This window comes from Fukomys damarensis, unplaced genomic scaffold (assembly GCF_012274545.1).
Source record: "Fukomys damarensis isolate Sample0158 unplaced genomic scaffold, DMR_v1.0_HiC HiC_scaffold_12, whole genome shotgun sequence".
In the NCBI taxonomy this organism is placed as follows: domain Eukaryota; kingdom Metazoa; phylum Chordata; class Mammalia; order Rodentia; family Bathyergidae; genus Fukomys; species Fukomys damarensis.
This window is the reverse complement of record NW_022900924.1, coordinates 14,839,364-14,854,284: the sequence shown is the minus strand read 5'-3', so window position 1 is coordinate 14,854,284 and position 14,921 is coordinate 14,839,364. Positions and strand designations below refer to the sequence as shown.

The 14,921-nt window shown below is 55.8% G+C and overlaps 1 protein-coding gene across 3 annotated transcripts in view; it reads right to left on the bottom strand.

Annotated features, from left to right (window-relative positions):
* The window catches only part of Rbm19 (RNA binding motif protein 19), a 98,081-nt gene that overhangs the window by 38,498 nt on the left and 44,662 nt on the right, over nucleotides 1-14,921 (bottom strand). The window lies entirely within an intron of this gene.

Genomic DNA, 14,921 nt, shown 5'->3' with positions numbered 1-14,921 from the left:
TACCCCAGCCCGTCTGGCCCGGCTGGGGCACAGCTCTGAGGAGGGAGGCAGGAGCCACCCGCCCCGGAGGACTTCTCTGTACCGAGTTTGCCGCCGCCGCCGCCGCCACCACCACTACCGCTGGGGAGGAAAGCAACAGAAGAAGGAGAGACAGGTACAGTTGCCATGATACGGCCGTCGTGGTAATTTAGCCTCAGAGCTCTGGTTCCCGTGGAATAATTTAACAATCTGTCATGGGAAGGAAGGAAGGAGGACAAGTGTCCTGTGGCTCGATGTCCCCACCTCCAAAAAATAATCTAAGTTCCCGGAGCCAGAGGAGGGCCCTGGTGTGGGAGAAGGTGGGCTGAGAACATTTTCTACCCAGAGCCGGGTGGGAGTGCTCGACTTATCTGCTTTTGTGGGAGGGAAACAAGTGAATGAGAAAAACTGCAGGGCCCTCTACTCCAAACCGCAGCTTCCTCCGGCCGCTGGGTCCGATCCCTTTGCACCCGGAGCCTGCAGGATCTTTCCTTCAAATGACAACTCCTACAGCGGGCCGTTGATGGACTCTTCCCTCCCTTTCCTGGGCCCTGTGTGGGCAAAAATGAGACTGGGCCGGGACAGAAGATAAAACACTGCATCCTCTGCTGGAGGTATGAAAGGAGTCACTGTCCTGGACCTCAGGACCCTAGGACCCTGGAGAAATCCTTCCCTTTGGAGAACCAGGTGCTGCTTCTGTGCCCCGCCCATCCTTGGGAATAAATGGAGAAGGGGACGTCTCAGCTATGCTGGGAACAGGGCACAGCCTGCAGCACACAAGGGGACAAGCCTGGCGCACGGGTCCACACCATGGTGGCTCTGTGAAGCTGTTGTCCTCCTACCCAAGCTTCCGCCCAGAACCCTCCAGGCCCCACCCTGGCTGGCACCAAGCCCTGTGGCCTCTTGGATCCACATCTTGGATCCGTCAGGAAGCCTCTTCTCCTGTCTCCTTGGCTAGGAGGAGGAGGAGCCGGGGCAGGGCCATTACACAGGGATTCCTCAGTGCTGGGCCTCGTGCCTGGGGTGAGGAGAAAGAAATCCCTGCTGCCTGTACACCAGAGACTGGACCACCTAGGAAGCCTGGTGCGCTGTGTTCCTACCACACTGCTTTACACCTAGGACGCTCCTCCAAAGTCCTGCATTTGGAGGGTGGTTGGACTATGGGAGTCTGTCATCCTCGGTGGACTCATCCATTGAGGACTTCATGGCTGAAAGTGCCGTGGGCAGGTGAGGCCTGGCTGGTGGCAGCCACTGGTTGTGGGACCTGCAAGGGTGTCTTGTCCCTGGCTCCTCCCCTTCCTCTGCTTCCTGGCCTCCATGATGTGAGCAGCTTTCCTCCGCCAGACCCTTCCCCCATGCCGTTTCTGTCTTGCAGCCAGCTGACCATGGACTGAACTGCTGGAAATTGTGAGCTAAATGAACCTCCCCTTTTTTAAGGTGTTGGGAATTCTGTTGCAATAAAACATAAGAGTGACTAATACACACCACTTGTCCAGCTAAAACCAGGCTCTGGGCTCTGTGACCGGAGCAAGCCACTGCGTCTGTGTGAGAGGTCTGGGTGGCCCGGTCACTGTACAGGTGCAAGGACAGGCCCTGCACACAGGTGCTGCCCTGACGCATACCAGTCCTGTGCTCTAGCAAAACTCTTCCTCCCCAGAGGCAAAGAGCAGCAGGTTTTCTTTTAAGGGAGTTCCAGGCTTCTATCAAAAGTCTTAAGACAGAGACGGTAAAGCCTGCTCAGCAGGGACTGGAGTGAGGAGGCCAAGGGGAGGGCGGGAGTGACAGCCAGGGGAGGGGTTGCGCAGGGCTCCACACAGCAGCCTGGGCTACCTGCTCTGCCCCCCGCCCTGCCGGCCCCCGCCATCTCAGTGAGCCAGTTGTGACGCCAGGCAATGCAGCTTCCCGGATGTAACCCTCAGGTGAGTCCAGGGTTGCCAGTTCAAGACCAACGCTGGGCCTGAGGCCCCTGGAGGGAGCCAGGTGTGAAAGGAGGGGGAAAGAGAGAGAGAGAGAGAGAGAGAGAGATGTGAAGAGCAGAAAATGCACAAGGTAAAGTAATCTGGCCCAGAGATTTCCAGATTTCCAGGAGGCCCGTGACTGTTGGAGAGGCACCGCAGCGGCTGGACGCGGCTGGCGGGCTGTGGGGCATGACGACAGTGCAGCAGAGGAACACAGGAGGGGCGTGTCCAGCGCAGACAGGGTCCCAGATGGTGAGCTGCCCTTGGGCCAGGATGGCTCTGGGCTCCACTAGCTGAGTTCCAGTGAGGAGCCAGGAAATAAGAGCCGAGCAGCTACTACAAGGGAAACGATCTCTCTGAGTCCATCCGGCGGATTCTACCATGGCTGTGCCACTGGCCAGTGTTCAAAGCCACAGCCAGAGCTGGGCGTGGTGATGGCAGAACTGTAATCCCAGTACTCCGGAGGCTGAGGCAGGAGGATAACAAGTTGGAGCCCACCAAGGATGACATTAACTTAGCAAGACCTTGTCTCAAAATTAAAAAAAAAAAAAAAAAAAAAAAAAAAAAAGGCCGGGATTGTAGCTCAGGATAAGGCGTGGAGTCAACCTCCAGTGTTGTAAAACAAAGAGAAACAAAAGCCATAGCTGGGCTTTGCCACCTAACTTCCATGACTCTCACAACAGAAGGTAGGCACTGCCGACTGATTCCCATTTTGCAAACGCAGAAACTGAGGCACAGAGGCACAAATTTGCCCAGACTCAAAGCTGCATGGTGGCAGAGCCCATGTGACCAAGCACAAGCACCTTCACACCCAGCGTCTCTCGATGGGGCACACGGTGCTTCTCCTCCTGTCTCACAGATGGGGGACCCGGGTGTGCAGGGGAGGGGACAGGGTCGTGGCCATGGGACCCACACAGGCTGAGCCGGACGTGAACCCGTCTGTCTGGTTTCTGAATCTGTGTCTTTCTCACGATGCCGTCTCGGTGTCACCAGCTCAATGTGGGACCCAGACACTTGTTACCAGCCCCCAGACCCAGCTGAACCCTGGGCTCATGTGTTCAGTGCTCCCCAAAGAGCCACTTTTATGGAATCTGTCCCTCCTTTCCCTTCTGCTGGGGAAAACAACTGGAAGTCGACTCTACTCACCTCATAGCACGAAAGAGAGAGGGCAAAAACAGGGACCCCCAGGCTCCTCCCAGGACACACCTCGGTGACAGGTGACTGGAATCTCCCACTGCACCCACCTAGGCCCCACCGCCTCCTGACAGCCTCACAGCCTGGGGAACGAGCCTTCCATGCGTTGGCCTTCAGGGGAGCTGTAGACCTGAACACAGCACTCGTTTTTGTTGAGCACCTACTATGTGCCAGGCATAATGCTAGGGCCAGGATGGTGAACATGGCTGGAACTTGCCATCTAATTCTTTTACACTTTTAATTATGGTAGAAATGCACCTGTTTTATAAGGCGTGCATCTTGTGAGGGAAAACGGACAGAGGTAAGCTTTAAAAGCTCACGGCCAGTGGGCTAGCAACTCTGAAACACACAGACAACGCGAGCAGGGTCCGCCCTGCTGGAGATGAAAGGACAACCGTGGAAAGGAGGGTACAATGGAGCCCATGACATCAGCCTGGACCGGAGCTGCCTCTGGTTCCTCCACCAATGTGAGCTCAGGGTTTTAACACAGATAGAGACAGAGATATAGGGCCGGGGAATTAGCTCAGGGCCACGGAACCTGCCTTGTAAGCTCAAGGCCCCAAATTTGAACCCTGGTACTGCCAAAAAAAAAAAGTGTGTATACATTTCTACTTCCCCCTGGCGCTGTCTGCCAAGGGAGCTGGATTCTCACATTCTCACTACGCACTTTTACAATGGGGGTTGAACCCAAGGCCTCTGCTCTGGGCTACCTCCACAACCGCTTCGTGGTCTTTAACTTGAGACAGGGTCAGGCTAAGTGACCGAGGTGGGCTGGAACCCGTGGTCTTCCTGCCTCAGCCTCCCAAAGTGCTCAGATCACAGGTGTACACGGCCATGCCTGGCTACTCAGGGCCAAATCTTCCCCGGCCTCCACCTCCACTCCCCGGGACTCCTGGCAATGTCTGGAGACATTTCTGGGTCTCACAATTGGGTACGGGGTGCCCTGCCATGAAGCGGGCAGAGGTCGGGAACGAGGCTCCCTGCTCCGCACACGAAGGAGGGGCCCCACCTGGTCACTCAGCCCACGATGCCAAGGCTCAGGAGCTGTTCTGAGCACCGTCAGCCTCGCATCTGGAGCTTTCCGAGTCCCAAAAGCCACTGCAACAGCCTAGGCCCTGGAGAACGAGCTGATGCTGGGGCTGGAGCTGAGAAGGCAAGAGGAGTTGGAGTATCCGTCCGCACTAATCTTAAAGAAGTGCTTAAAAATAGTAACCACGGTGCCCGGGGAAGGAGACAGCCCGCACTTCCCACCAGCCGGACGGGGAGAATTTCAGTAACGAAGCGAATGGTGACAATGATGGTTTCTGCCTTGTTAGATAAAACCCTGAGTCCACACTCCACAATAAAATAAGTACTCTGTGCACAGCAGGGAGAAAAGCCCCACCCAGGAGCAGAACACCAAGCAGGAGGTGTAGGGGGATGACGGAGGAGTCACAACATCACCATGTGGCAGACAACACAGGGGTAAATAGGCCACGCAAGACTCGGCGGCAGTGAGCCCGGATGCCGGTATTTCCAGAGGCTCCTCTGAGATAGTCACTAATTCCAAAAGAGAAAAACAGGAACTGAGAAGAGAAGCTGCCCGAAAGAACTTAAACCGAGTGGTCAAACATGGCTAAGACCCCGCACAGCCTGGACTAACCATGGGGAAACTTCCGGCGGCCCAGGTGGGGACGCCGGTGCAGCCGACCACAGGACTTTTCAGTTCTTGGGGCTGCGACAAGCTCGGAAATCCAGGCTGCAGCTCCAAACCTAAAGGAAACTGGAGAGGCGGAAACGAAATGGAACGTGTGACTCCGGACTGATGCTTGCATGGGGTTATGCTTTTTTTTTTTTTTTTTTTTCCTATAAAAGACACGATGTAGATAACTGGCAACATTTTCAGTAAGATCTATAGATTAAATGATGACACGATATCTAAATTGCCTGGTTTGATGACTGTAGTTAGTGATTGTAAAATCCTGTTTTGGTTTTAAGAAAAATACTTGCGTGGGAGGCAGAATTAGGGACCCAGGGCCTTGCAGAGAACCCAGGCCAGTGATCTGTTTATTTTTTGAGACAGGGTCTTGTTAAGTTGCCCAGGCTGACCTCAAACTTGTGATTCTTTTGGCTCAGCCTCCCAAAGAGCTGAGAATGCAACACTGCATTCTGCAAGAAAAATACTCTTAAATATTTCGGGTAAGGAATCATCAATTTGCCCCTACGTATCACAACTTGTGCTGGGACGGTCCACAGGCAGCTAATGTATGTGAATACACAGGACAATGAAACCAACATTCATCTGGGGGACTCATCCTTTCTTAACCATATTCCTGAAACTTTTCTATTTCTAAATTAATTTAGGCCCCAAAGAAAAGTTTCCCACCATATACACTCATTCCCTCTTTCAACGCAGGATGGACCTGGGGACTTTTAGGGGTGAAAGCAACTTTGGAGGCTACGCCCTGTACCCGACCAAGACCAACGGGTCTGCAGAGGTCGCCGAGGGCCTTGATGGGGACCCAGGCTTCCAGCGCCGAGGTGCTCTGTTAGGCCCGACGTGGCCCCGTAAGTCACCCCGTGACTCTGAGAGTTGAGCCTATGGGCACCTAGCTCCTGATCTCCACCGTCCTCATTCGCCCACTCGGCGAACATTTCCCAAGTGCTCACGACACGCACCTCCTGTGTGCCAAGCACTGGCCTGGCACCGAGGGCACAGGGTAGAAGGTGGCGCCCCTCTTTCAGGAGGGCAGACACGGCAGAGAACGGGCACGCAGACACCTCTGTGTGGGCCACACGTGAGGACGGCGGTCCCAAGCAGAGGGAGGGGACAGTGCTGCTTCACTCAGGGCGGCCTCTCTGGACCATGGACCCCATAAAGGAGTCGGGCTTGTGTGTGTCCACAGGAGTCAGATCCAGGCACGGGGGGAGACAGTTCAGGGCCCGGAGTGGCCAGGAGGACATGTGGTGGTCACCGCCAATAAGGGCAGGAGGTCTGAGCATCACGCAGGCCACGGGCCAACGACAGAGGCGCCTGCTGACAGCAGGTTCAGAGAGGAGCCCCGCTCCCCAGAGAATCCAGGAGGTTTGCACGGGACGTGTTCATGGGGCAGGTGGGGGGACAGGACACAGTCCACCTGCTTTTGCAGCCACAGTGAGGGGCACCTTTGTGGTTTTAAACGGCAGTGGGGGGTCAGAAATATCACAAGAATATTCTGTGGTACAAGAAGATGACAGGAAATCCCCACTTTGCCATCCATAACAAAGATTCATGGGTATAGCTTTGTCCACTCGCTTACTGTGCCCGATTCCTGCAGCTGAGACTGCGTGACCTCTCCCTGCCCATTCTGGAGCTGGAGGCCTCGCCAGCCTCGGCTTGGGCGTGGTGCCCCACTGTACCTGTGAGGCGCCCAGGGTGGGAGCGCTCAAACTGTGCTGGGGGTGGGGGGGAGAGAGGAAGAGGAGGGAGGGGAGGAGAAAAGGAGGGAGGGGTGGGCACGGAACATTGGGGAGTTTGAGTTCGGGGCCTTTGTCACTGTGCTGAGCTGCTTTTTTTTTTTCAGATTTAACTAGGTTTTGCTTTTTTCAACAAGTTACATGGATACTCTATAAACAGATGTATGCGGCAGCTGACAATGAAAGGACAAACATCATCCTTAAAAGCTGGGCAAGTCATGCTTTTGTCCATGAAAAAGGCTCGCATTTTGGTTTCAAGAACTGAGCTGCTTTTCGTAGAAACTCAACATTTCAAAAAGACCCCACCTGAGGTAACACAGAGCAATGATTTGCTTCATGATTTAAGAAACAGGTCGGGAGCAGCAGCACCCCAATATCCCAAGAAGATGTGATTCTGCTTTGCAGATGTGACCCCAAACCCAGCCTGGCTCTGACACCTCGGTCAAAGTACGCAGCCCAGGGGCCATCCACCCGGCTGACAGCAAAATGCTTCCCCAGCTGCAGGGTTTTAGGTTCTTCCCAGGGGTGGGAAAGGCTGCCAAGTTCTTGTGATCTGTGTGCTACACTGTGCAGACCCTACACACCGAGCCACACCCTCAGCCCTCTCCTGTTTTCAGACAGGGTCTTGCTAAGTTGCTAAGCTGCCCAGGCTGGGCTTGAACTTGTGATCCTCCTGCCTCAGCCTCTCAGAGTGCTGGGATCACAGGCAAGCACCACTGCACGCTGCTCACCCCACCTTTTCCAGCCTTTTTTCTGAGCACTGTTAAGACTCTCAGGAAACGTGGAGTGGTGGTACAGGCACCTGTTCCCTCACTTAAATGATGAGGACACTGAGGCTTCAGGGACCAAGGCTTGGCAGAACGGCCTCTGGTAGGTCTGGGTTCTAGTCCTATCTTCAGCTGTCGGCCGGGACCTCTCCTGGGTCAGTGTTCCCTGTCTGTGCACCACAGTGCTGCACGGCCCCTCGTGGGAGGGTGACTGACATCAACAGGGATGTCCGCGAACTCAGGCTGGGCCCTGGCACAGTGTCAGCCTGAAAGACAAAATCAATCAGGGCAGTGGCTCTTGATGGGCGACACTGCCCCCCAGAGGGCTAGTGGGGACACCGGGAGCTGTTTTTGGTTGTCACTTACTGGGTGGCAGTCTCACATGTGAGATGTCCCGAGGGGTCAGGCCAGGTCCTCCCCGTGCCAGCCGCCTCTCCATCCACAAACACTGGGAGGCTCAAATCACACCTCTGCCCACAGACAGTGCCCAACCTCAGCCGTCTGGCTCAGGAGCAACCCTGGCTGCCCCCGCCCTGCCAGCAGCGCCCTCTGGGTGGTGCTGACCCACAGCGACTTCAGACACTGTCAGGTGTCCCCTGGTAGGCACAAGCACCCCAGGTTGGTTGCCGCTGCTGCAGCGCTCTCCTGACTGGCTCTCTGGTTCCAGGCACCGCCAGGTAAGGAAAACCTATCCCCAAATTGGATCGCGGCAGCTGAAACCCAGGCAGGGGAACTCGGACCTCCATGGTGGAAGTCTTGCGCTGATTTGGGAATTTTGGGTGTAGAAAATAAGAACAACACACAGTCGTCGATGCCTGGTCCGCAAAGATGACACTCGTGTGTCTGAGACCACCTGAGGGTCCTGGTTTACGTCAGAACCGCGCCCACTTCCCCACCGTGGAGAACCTGTCTTCTGGTGTCGCTGACTTTCTTTTACATGCTTAAAAACAAACCAATGATGAATTTTACACTGCTTAGATAAAAGGCAGTGAATACAAAACATTATTTATCCCCTTGCCTGGATGCAAGACTCTTGGAAGGAAAAAAAAAGTCACATGTGGAAAGATTTATATTACAGATGGAGAAGAGTCTGCAAGGGAGAAAGGGAAACACTTGCATTCCACTGCACTTCAATTAAGCAGGGTGGGGAAGGGAGTGAAACAGAGGCCGTAACTGATGGGGGCCGTCCCGGGCCCTGAGCCCCCAGCTCGCGGCTGGTCTCTGCTGCGCGGCTGCAGCCCTGGCAGCTGGAACCCAGGAGCGGTAACCTCAGTAATTCAATAAACGAACTCTGACAAGCCTAAATGGTTGTTTGGACGGATCCTCTCGCATCCCCACTCCTGGCCGCCCAAAACCTCAAATAAAATAAAATAAATACAACACAACATGAGACGCAATCCGAGTCTTTATGGCTGCCTTCTCTGGTGGGACCCGGGTGGGCTTTTGGCCCGGGCACCGTGTTTTCCCGGCCTCCCCCGTCCGCATCCTCCCTGCACGGTTTGCTTTTCCTCTCCCCCAGCGGGGGCAGGGTGGGCTGGGACATTATTCAGCGCGCTGCCATCGGTATCTTCAGCCAATCGGAGGCGATGGCAGCCGCTTGCACCTTGCTGACAGCTGCTGTCAAAATACTCTCACAACCGGCAGCTCGATAATAACTCGAAAATGAGATACAAATGAGGGAGTTTTCATGAGTGGGATGCGCTGTGTTTCTCCCGCAGCCTGCCGGCTCCTGAGTGTGGTGGGGGACGCTTGGGGACACGCATGGCCACTGCGGGAAGACGGGCTGAGAAAACAGACAGACCGATGGGCCGGAAGACCAGCCAAGGACACAGCCGCTCCCTGGAGGGCTTCTGGGATGCTTCCCCAGGGAAGGGACGCACTGATGTGGGCGCTGCCCGTGGGCTGCCCTCTGCCCGTGGGCTGCTCTCTGCCCGGCCATCTGGGGAGTGGCTCGGGGGTTCCAGGCACACGTGGGGTGTTGGACGGCTTCCCTGGGTGCCTCTCATCTGCGCAGGCTCCTCTGGTCACCCATGGGTGCTGCGGGGCCATTTTCACGCCAACTCTCTCCCCCAGACTCAGGCGGTTTCTGCCCGGGAAGTCAACATGGGCACAGCTTGTTTAGGAAGCAGATGAGTCCCGGGAGCAGCAAGCGTGTGGGAAGGAGACAGCGGCACCCCGGAACCTCCTCACTGGCCGCTGGCTCTCTGCGTGTCCAGGCGGAAGGCACAGGGGCAGGAACATCCGTCCACTTGAGGGCCCAGGGCGACCCTGAGCATGACCCCACACACCGCCTCCAGCCAGAGGTTTAGGGCTTTGCTTTCAACTTACAAACTGCTCTGGGCTGCAGCTGCCACTGGCTATATTAAGAGAAGCTGGGGGGTGGTAGCCCGGCTGGCAAGGAATCGAAAAGCTGCTGAAGATTCTTCTGTGTTTAAATGGAAGGGAGCAGAGAGTGACTGTCCCAGGGAGGCGCAGTTTTGGCGCCTGGATGAAAACCTCTTCCGGACGATTCTCCCTTGATTCCCACTCATTTCCCCGCAGAGAGCGTCCTCATCCCTGTGCCGGGGACACTTAGCTTATTCCGCTTGCCCGTGACACTCGCACCCTGAAAGAGCGTGTCTGCGTCTCCTGCGTCTCCTTTACACGGCAAACTCCGAAAAGGGGCTCAGCTGGGGAGCCGAGCTGTCAGGAGGCTGTGAAGTGTGGCACTTGGAAGGACGAGAGGCTCTCAGGAGCCTGAACGGGGCGACGCCTGTTTGGGGTGACCCAGCTGGGAAGACCTCAGAGTCCCTGGCCTCCGCCTCGGTCCTGCCACTTAAGCGGCTGTGAGACCTCAGGCGACTCACTGAAGCCCCCTGAAGCTGTCTCTGCCTCTGGGAAAGAGGGACATGACTTCCTGCCGCTGCCAAGGGCGTGTGACGGAGGAGGCAGGGAGGCGGATGGGGGGCACTGCAGCTCTGTGCTGGAGATTTGAGTGGCTCACTTCTGACTCCGTCAGAGGGTCCAGGTCTGTGCCGTCCCCTAGGCAGCCCCTCCTCAACACGACAAAGAGGCGGCTTTGGGCTCTGCCGTGGCCTGGACGTGGTTCTCCCTACTCCGGGGCTGGACGCCTGGTCCCCACAGGGAGCTGGTGCTCCTCTGAAAGGGGACGCCATGTGCACCTCGGGAAAGGACTGCTGCTGTTCCCAGGAGTCCCTTCTGCACGTGGCCGGTGACCTGGCCTCTTCTCTGCCAGGCCGTGACGCAGCCAGGTGGCCCTCATAGCGCTTGGGTGCGTACGGTGTGCTCTGGACCCTCCAGCGCCACAACCATGAACCAAATAAGCCTGTGAGCTTCATCAGTTACCCAGCCACAGGGATTCTGCTGCAGCAACATGAAACAGACTCCCGTACCCTTGAGAAGCCCCATGTGCTCACAGGCAGGGCTTCTGGGAGGTGAAGCCTGGAGGGGAGGGGTGTCGCTGTGGGCACCCACTGCTTCTCCTCCAACTCCGCCCTGCTTCCCGAGCCCCAGCGAGCCGCCTCTGCCAGGTCGCCCGGCCGGCTACACACCCTGTAGTGACGGAGAGCCAAAATAAACCCTGCTCCGTTAACGTGGGGGGTCGGGCATTTTGTCCCAGCATTGAGATGGACTGAGGCAGGCTCTTTAAAGTAAATAAAACCTAGTGCCCCTGCCCCGCCAGCTCCCTGCCGAGTACCGGCGGCCATCGTGCTGGACAGCGGGGACGCCCTCCTGCTGCGCGAAGCTCTACGGGGCAGCGCTGCGCTCGGTACCCACGACGCAGGGCACCAGGGGGCTCGGCTCAGCCTCCCCACCCCACCCGACCAGCTGCCTTCTCCCCACTCTGGCCGTGAGTCCAGGCAAAGACCTCCCAGCAACACATCTCATCCCGAATGGCAGACGCCGCGGACTCGGGGAGGAGAGCCAGTCACCCCGCGCACCGTAACACCGCACGTACGCAACGTGATCGGAGTGCACAGTGTACGCTGCATTAAAGCCATCGGTACAGCCGAGCACGCACTGCCACTAGCCGCCCTCAAAATGCGCAGCCCCGATTTGAATGCACTCATCCTCCCCTTCCGGCCGCTTTCTGAAGCAGCTCTGGAGTCCTCTCCCTGAGGGTCTCCGAGCTGTGATCGAAAGCACGGTGAACACCGCCGCCGAGCGCCATCCGACACAAAGGCAGCTGGTAAGACATCAGTGTGGCTGCAGTCTCCTGCCTCATCGGGTGGCACCGTGTGACCTCTGGCTCTTCCCAAGGTCAAACCACGAAAGGTAAGTGTTGTGAATCCATTCAGGACAGTGAGCAGCCATGGCAGTAAAAGTAAAGAGGTTCAGGGAAGGTGAAGGAGGGAAACGAGCCCCGGCTGGGAGCTCTTCAATAAGGGAAACGTTCAGGTTTCAGCTGTGCCGCAGGGTTTAACTTTTCAAGAAGAAACACATTTTTCCCCTAGTACTGGGAATTGAACTCGGGACCTCCAGCTTGCCGGGAGGGTGCGGTACCACTGAGCTGCATCCCTGGCCCACAATTTTATATCTATGTAAAATCTCAGGTATATTCTTTCTTTTAGTTATAACTGTTTCTTTCTACGTGTGTCTATACATCGAAAGACGTGTATACGCAGAGAGAGAGAGAGAGAGAGAGAGAGAGAGAGAGAGGGAGGGAGGGAGAGGGAGAGGGAGAGAGAGAAAAGGAGGGAGTTCAAGAGAGCTCAGATATGAGCCAGGCACATGGAAGGGCTCAAAAAAGGGGAACATACAATAAAGTGGTGCCCACCTGTAATCCCAATACTCTGGGAGGCTGAGGCAGGAGGATCACAGCCTGGGCAACTTATTAGCTTTAGTGAGATCCTGTCTCAAAATTAAAACTTTAAAGATGGGTATGGAGGTGCACAGCTGCAATCTCAGCACTTGGGGGGCCGAGGCAAGAGGATTGCCTAGTGTGAGGCCAGCCTGGGATACAAAGTGAGTTCAAGGCAGTGTGAACTGAACTACATAATGAGGCCCTGTCTCAAAAACAAAAACAAAACCAAAAAAAACCTGGGATGTAGCTCAGTGCAAAGGTCCTTAGCACTGCAAAACTGAAACAAAAAGAAAAAGAAAAAGGAAACCGAAACCAAACAGAAGCCCCCCAACCCCCTCCAACTGTCTTGCCCCTGGGGGTCCTCTGGTCCCACCTCACACAACTGCGAGAAGTGGGAGGAGTTTTTCAGCTGGGGACCTTTGTGTCCACCACTAAGGCCCAGACTGGGGCCGTCCCCAGGGCCACGCCGGGAGGACCCTGGCATTGGCCCTTGCCGGGAATTCTGGGGATCCGGTCCCTTCGGTGACCTTTCTGTCTGGGGTGCTCCTGTGCCACCCCAAGTCTGGGCTGGACTCCGGGTCTGGAAACGCACTGTGCAGGAGACGACGTGGATACAGTGGCACGAAGAGCAGGCGATACCAGGCACCGGCCCCACTGATGCCGCGACGTGAGGGCGGGAGGGAGAGAAGCCTCCTACGGCACAGGAAAGTGACCTCTGCTGCTGATGGCCGCCAGTGCCGGGCCGTGGCCCCTAGACTTTCTTGGGATGTGGCACTCTTTGGTGAGCCAGTAATTTCTCATGGTATAGCCCCGGGCCGAAAGCCATACCCAGCAATACGTAGCGGTTCACAGCCTCTTGGACAGACGCTGCTGCCTCTCTCCCAAATCTGGAATGCCACCCAGCACAGCTTCGTTCCCCGTGGCACCCGAGGCACCGGGGCACACAGTTTGAGAACCGTGGCGATGACTAACTGCTGATGTCTTCACTTGTGTTGTCTTTTTTTAATCCTGGCAAGTATATACTGCTGTCCTCGTTTTACAAATGCAGATTGAGCAGGGTGTTTAAAGGACACATCTAAATGCCACAGGAGTCAAGGCTCCCAAAACAGGTGTTGGGTGGACTCCCAGGGCTGCCACATTAGGTGGTTCAGGTTGAACACTGCACAATTCTAGAAGCTGCTGCTCACACAGGTTGCCGAGCCGCTTCACTGTGTGAACAGCAGGCGTCTGGCCACAGCCTCCAGCTAACTGCTCCTTTCTCTGCACTGACCGACCAGTGTCTTAGCTTGGAGAGTGCGGTCCTGCTATTGAGCTCCTGGCCACATCCCATTCCCGGGAAAACAGACTGACAGGATGTGAAGGACGGAGAAGCTCCGTTTAACCAAGGTGGCCAAGGCGCGGAAGCATCGGGCCCCACAGGTAAACGGTGCCCCCAGCAGCATTTCAGCCACGAGTGGGCTTGGCAGCAAAACAAGATGTAGAGGTCGAGTGCGCGGGCCCAAGTATCACGGCCGTACGATGTGGGCAGCAGGGTCTCCAGTGGGGACGCTGCCTCTGGGGTGCACCTGGCAGAGACGGGGCCACACCCCGGCCCTTCGCACTGAGCTACAGCCTTTTATTTTCTATTTTGAGACAGTTCTCACTAAGTCACTAAACTGTCCAGGCTGGGCTTGAACACATGATCTTCCTGCCTCAGCCTCCCACAGCGAGGGGGTCAGGTGCCCTGGCCCCGTGTGGCAGGTGCACTGACCCTACATCTAAGTGGGGGCGTGCTCGCCTGTGACAGGGATCGATCCGCGGGGTGCACAGGGAAGCAGGTCCCAATGCTTGGAGCGGCGCTGTGCCCTCACTGAGATCCCTTAGCTCCAAGGCGCGGCTTCTGCGATGACTCTGCAGAACCCGAGCTTGGCCAGGATTCAGACAAGCGCGGGTCCCGTTCTGTGGATCTGGCAGACCCGGCCCCAGGGGCGGCCTCCTCTCCTGCGGGCTGTGCTCACTTACGCAACAGCGCCACTGCATGAGAATTACCAGCGAGAGGGGATCAGCAGGTTCTGGATCTCATCTGAGGCTGCGCCTTTCTAATATTAAAACCCATGATCGGAATTTAGTTTCTGCAAAATGACATCATCCATCACACTGAAATAATGCTGTTAATTTGAATTTTATTGATTTTAAATCTTGTTTGTATTTAACTTGAAAACGTGTTTTGGTTTTTATTGTCCTAACAGAACCATCAGCGTGAGTTGTCAGTTTATTTTGCTTTCTACATTTGTACATAAAGTTAACAATGATAAAAATATTTACACTGTCGCTATGGAGAAGAACCACAAGATCTATCTTGTTCTGTTCTGTTCTTTTCCTCTTTTCTGCAGCATCGACAATCAAACCCATACCCTTCTTATATTTTGAGAGACAGTCTTGCTAAATTGCCCCGGCTGGGCATGAACATGAGATCCTCCTGCCTCAGCCTCCTGAAGTACTGGGATTACAGGTGTGTGCCATTGTGCACAGCTCTGCCTTTTCTGTTAAAGGGCTCTTTCTACCTCGCCCCCAGTTAAGAAATATGGTGATGCCTGTAGTTTTATGAAGGGTCTGTAGAATGACTCCTTCAGAGGCAAGAAGAGTTGGGCTCCCTTTGGGCTCCTCAGGGAGGATCAGAAAGGCAAGCTGGTTTTCCTAGGAGCACACAGCTGGTCAGCAGCAGGACCAGGGGAGGTCACTATTCCCTTGTCTCCTAGCAGAGCC